Source organism: Equus quagga, chromosome 1 (assembly GCF_021613505.1).
Source record: "Equus quagga isolate Etosha38 chromosome 1, UCLA_HA_Equagga_1.0, whole genome shotgun sequence".
NCBI lineage: Eukaryota > Metazoa > Chordata > Mammalia > Perissodactyla > Equidae > Equus > Equus quagga.
In genome coordinates, this window is record NC_060267.1 from 105815735 (window position 1) to 105821750 (window position 6016).

The following is a 6016-nucleotide window of genomic DNA, read 5'->3' on the forward strand; positions in this document are numbered from 1 at the left end:
CTTCAAGCGGAGGGACTGAGGGACGCTTGCCCCCCAGAAAACCCTACTGGCCCCACCTGGTGGGCGAGGGGCTTCTGCTCTGGCAGAGAAATAACAGGAAAGAGGCCAGCACTGGGTTCGGGGGATGGCGGGCTGCACCCATTTCTTAACCCCTCCTCCTCCTGCAACACCGTGCAGATCTGACATGCCCGTTAACCTGCTCTTGGACTTGGGTCTCCCCTGGACACATGCTTCATCTCCTCACTTAGAGAGTTAACAGAGCCGTTAAGCACTACCCTGTATTGGGTGCTGGAGACAGAGGTGACTGAGGCACCGTTTAAAGTCGGGCAGAACAACAAGAAAGCACTATAGGATGCACATAAACCTCACATGCCCCCATATGCATCCCAGTTCCCCATCTGGCTGCTCTCAGGACTATAGCTCAGCCTTCCTCTCTCTAACCATTGGCCAGTTCCAGCTCTTCTAGGCAAAGGGCTCCATGCTAAGGGGGCCTCCAGCTTCGAGGACCAGTACAGTCTGCTCAAGAAGCCCCAGAGCTCATAGCTGAACCCTGAAGCTGAGGGAGCGGGCCCCACGCACTGACCTGGTTTCCTGTGGTTTCCGATGCTGACGAGGCTCCAGTCTTTGTGGGGACCCTCCCCATCATCCCACAGCTTCCTCCTGCTCATGGAGCACTTGAGCTGCTTCAGCTCTCACCTTGGCGACACACACAGTAGGAAATCTGGTGCACACCTACCAGGCGGAGGCATCTTGAGACGGTCATTGTCCATCTGCACTTTCCAGCAGCCTGACCTTAGCCTTCTTTAGCTCAGTTCTAGTTCCCAAGTCTTCAGGCCACTGTCTGAAGACCCCATCCTACCCATTATCCTAAAAATACCCTCTAGCTTTTGACTTCCTTAGAAGATACGGACCCTTTCTATTTCCTGATGTTTCTCCAATAGCTAGGGGTGAACGTCATGAAATAAGTGCTCTGTAATTGAATAAATATAAATTATAATAATTTCCATCTAAGTAGCAGTTTATCTGTTTCACATTTCACCAAGCACTTTCGTATTTGATCCTCCCAACCACCTTGTGAGACGGGTGAGAATTATTGTTTTCATTTCACAAAGAAACAAGGAAGCAGGTGCTGGCCCGGTGGCATAGTGCTTGAGTTTGTGTGCTCTGCTTCAAAGGCCCAGGGTTCGCCGGTTTGGATCCTGGGTGTGGACCTACACACCACTTATCAAGCCATGCTGTGGCAGATGTCCCACATATAAAGTAGAGGAACATGGGCACGGGTGTTAGCTCGGGGCCAATCTTCCTCAGCAAAAAGAGGAGGATTGGTGGCAGATGTTAGCTCAGGGCTAATCTTCCTCAAAAAAAAAAAAAAAAAAAAAAAGAAGAAGAAAAGAAAAGAAAAAGAAATAAGGAAGCAGAGAGGAAGATGATTTGGCCAAGGTCAAGGTCTCTAGCCCAGGAAACTCCACTTCTGCTAGCCTCTCACAGTTCAATTCTCTTAAGGTCTCTCCTCCCACTGCCTCATCTCCCTCTGCTCCTGGGAACCCAAAAAAGCCAGCCTGACACAGTTGTCTTTTGGCCTTGGAGCGCGTCACTGAAAACAAACCAGTAAGGTGTGAAGGGAGTAAAGGGTGGTTTGGCCATACTAAAGATAGGTTAGGGAGTCTTCCCCCAGATTTTTACCTAACCCACAGCGGTTTAGATCTAAACAGATCATGCATTCTCCAAAACTGGGGGCATGAAGCGAGAAACTTGGTTCCATTCAACACTCCTCTTTCTTGACTGCTTACATCTTCTGATCTGACTCTCACAGTGAAAATATTTGATTAATTGCTCCCTGACCCTGGCTAAGGTATGGTAGGAGAAGCAGGAAAGAAACAAATAGAGAGATGCACACACACAAAGAAAAGAATAATAAGAATAGAAAGGGAAGAAAAGGAGCCTGTAGAAAAGGAAAAGGAAGAAAGATGAGGAAGAAAGAGGGAAAGGAGAGAAAAGGAGGTCTGTGTTTTATTTATTGTCTGGCTGGTTTACTTATTTATTGTGGAGCCTGTTCCAAAAAGGATTTACAGTAAAAAGCAGGGCAGGCGAACTCCAGCACACCCTGGGGAAGGGGAGGGCATCAAATCAACATTTGCTGAGCTCCTGCTCTCAGGCTCTGGCCATGTGCTTTGCCCACAGTATCTCATTCTGTTAGTACTACAACCCTAGAGGTCTTATTAAACCATTTTACAGTCTAGGAAACTCTAGGAAGATTAAGTAACTTATCCAAACATGATAATCAAGAGCTAGGATTCACTCCCATGTCTTTCTGGCTCTCTGCCAGAACACACTGCTTGGGAAGATCTGTGGGAAGTCAGAGGGCTTCTGGTGGTCCACAGAAGTGCTAGATTTACGGGCCGGCCCGGTGGTGCAGTGGTTAAGTGCGCACGTTCCCCTTCTCAGTGGCCCGGGGTTTGCCAGTTCAGATCCCGGGTGTGGACATGGCACCACTTGGCAAAAGCCATGCTGTGGTAGGTGTCCCACGTATAAAGTAGAGGAAGATGGGCACAGATGTTAGCTCAGGGCCAGTCTTCCTCAGCAAAAAGAGGACTGGCAGTAGTTAGCTCAGGGCTAATCTTCCTCAAGGAAAAAGAAAAAAAGAAGTACTAGATGTAGTGGTGTGATGTAGCTGGTAGGGTGAACAATGTGGAGAAAGAAATTGGAAGTTGGAAAGAACAGAGGAAAGTAGGTCTTCTGAAAGTGAGTTTTTCAGTGGTTGGACTTCTAGGAGAGCAGAGATTGTTTGGCAAGCGTTGACAAGGTGGGAGTAACTCTGTGGCTGGAATAGGAGGTGGCCAACTGGAGTAAAGGCAACAGAGGTGTGTGGCAGGCCTGCAGCACAGAGGCCCTGCCCTCTTGAAAGGTGACTAAGGCCTGTCTCACTTGTGGTTTGTGTGTGAATGAGCTGACCCAGACTCCATGCTCTAATAACCTTTACTTGGGGACCAAGCCAGGAGCTCAGGAGGTCTTGGCAAGTCTCCCTGCACATGCTCAGGTACAGAGTACACGGTGGGGGCCTTGGGCAGCCGTTCTTCTTGTCCGAGCCTTACCCATGCACAGACCCTGCTCAGACCGTGCAGCATCGCCAGGCTCTGCCTGTAATGGCCGAGTCCTAAGGTCTGATGGGCAACTGTGGCTATTGTTAGGGCACCCTGAGCAGGAAGGTCCAACCAATCAGCCCAGTGTAAACTAAGAGTAGACAAGTATCCCTTCCTCATTTCTGCTCTTCCAAAAGAGATCAATCTCCAGAATTCTGAGGCAAGAAATTATGCCTAAGAGAAAGGGAACCCTAATCTGAGGGGGGGATGCCAACACTGCTCATCAACGGAAAGGTTTTTGATAGTAAGCACCAACTGTGTACTAGACTGTTCATGTACATTATTTTGTTTAATCCTCACGAGAAGCCTGGGTGGTAGCTACCATGATCCCCACGTGTCAGACCAAAAACAGAGGCTCAAGTGTCTTGCTCAAGACAGAAGGTAGCAAAATGCCTGGCTAGAATTCCAACCTAAGTCAGTCTGATATCAGGAGCTGTGTTCGTTCCACCATACCGCCTTTCTCATGGACTAGATGCTAAGGGTCCCTCCAACACCTTCATTCTCCACTTCTGTAAGCTTCAGGGAGTAATAACCATTTCTCACATTTATCTAGTTTTACATAATTCACAAAGCACCTTCACAATACTTCACCTTATTGGATCTTCAAAACAATCCTATGAAATAGGCAGGTTTGATCTTGGCCATATGATCTTAGGCACATGATCACGTTGGTACCTGAACCCCAGACTTCTAATCCAAATACAGTATTCTTCCCACTTTATCAAAGGGGATCTTGTTTGCTTCAGGGAATGCTACAATCACGAGGCCAGAAAAAATGTTTGGAAAAACCCAGAAAAGAGGACTCTCAACAACCCAAGAAGCAGACAACTAAAATATACCAAATGGTTTGTTTGTATGTGTGTTGACAAGAATTTTCATAATTTAAAGGTCTTTAAAAGAACTCCAAGATTGTAAAGTATGATTCTAATAATGAGAAATTTTGGGGGTCAGCCCTGGGGCCAAGTGGTTAAGTTTGCACACTCCATTTCAGCGGCCCAGGGTTTTGCCGGTTTGGATCCTGGGTGCGGACATGGTACCCATGCTGAGGTGGCATCCCACATGGCACAGCCAGAGGCATTCACAATTAGAATATACAACTATGTACTGGGGGACTTTGGGGAGAAGAAAAAAAAGGATTGGCAGCAGTTGTTAGCTCAGGTGCCAATCTTTAAAAAAAAAAGTCAAAAAAATTTTTAACTTTTTTGTGTGTAATAATTATTGGCATCTCAATTCTTCGAAAATTAACAACCCGTGCCTGGTGCACTAACTCCATCACCCAGGCATTTCCACCTGCTCCTCTCTGCTCTCTCAATCCTACCTCTGCTTCAGTCTACGTCTTTTCTCGGTGAAATACATCCCGACTGTAGTGTACAGTAGGACAAGTTACTTCATTCACTAAGTTCATAGTGTACACTACATGTTAGGCACTGAGCAAGGGGTGAGGAAAAGATATGCAGACTAATAATTCTGTCAATAAAAGAGGCAAAATAAAAATGCCACCTGAAATCAAAGAAAGAACTCTCACTACTTGAAGGAACCAGAAGGCCCCAGAATTACCATATGACCTTAGTCTTGAAGGATAAGCAAGAAAGGAGTATAAAAATACAAAGGGAAATTTTTAAGCAAACTGGGAACATAGAACCAATGTGGGGATTCATGAGAGGTTCTGCTGACTGAGATAGTGTGTGAGTGAGAGTACTGGGAGATAAGGCAGGGCTGGTACATTGGGATCACACTTTGGAAATGTCTGAAAGAGATTAAGGAATTGTATTTGTACAAAAAATAATGGCAGTAGTAGGGACTTGATGATCCAGAGCTACGTTCTTGGTTTACTCGCTTGCATACAGGGATGTGGGAAGAGGAATGGATATGAGGTAGAAGGCAAAGAGTTAAGTTTGGGATACACTGAATCTGAGATGATAATCAGAACATCTAGAGGAAGAGGTTTTGCAGTTAGAAGTACTGCCAGTACCCAAGGGTGACTGAGTACATACTTAATGTTTATAGAACAAAAAAAATGACTGTAATTCTGAAGAGGGCAGCGATCTGGGCATCATCCAGAGAAAATAACGTCAAGTGGGTAAGAGCAAAAAGACACACATCTTTCACACAACAAATATTTACTGTTGTCATACTTGCAGGTGTGAAAGAGCCTTTAGTTCAGATCTCTTTCCCACTTCTATTTTTAACATATTTGCTCCACACCACTACATTCTATATTCATCAGTTGTGTCACACCTCTATCATGTGTCACCCGGATTGCAAATCCCCCGTATGCAGGGGTACTTTAAAATTCTTTTGGGGGCCGACCCCATGGCCAAATAGTTAAGTCCGCACGTTCTGCTTCAGCTGTCCAGGGCCTCGCCAGTTCGGATCCTGAGCGCGGACATGGCACTGCTTGTCAGGCCATGCTGAGGCGGTGTCCCACATCCCACAACTAGAAGGACCCACAACTAAAATACACAACTGTGTACTGGGGGGATGTGGGGGGAAAAAGGAGATTGGCAACAGTTGTTAGTCAGGTGCCAAATAAAAAAAAAAGTCCTTTTGGACACTGTCATACAGTATTAGACACATAACTGACACTGTTAACACTGAAGGATAAACATGAATATCCAACCAAAAGAGGCCAGACCCAAGCTGCATGGACGCGAACGGATCATTTTACAGGTCGAGAGATTAAGTGTGTGGCCCATGGTAGTTTCTGCCAATCAGCTGTAGGGTTGCAACTGACTGGGGTTTCCTGTGCCCAGTTCAGCTCTCTAAGGCCACTGCCAGGTTTCCCCGGGCGCTTCTACCTACCTCCTGGTGTTTAAGGCCACTCAAGCAACGCACCTCTTACACACTATCAAATCCCAAACACAAGGCACAGGGTG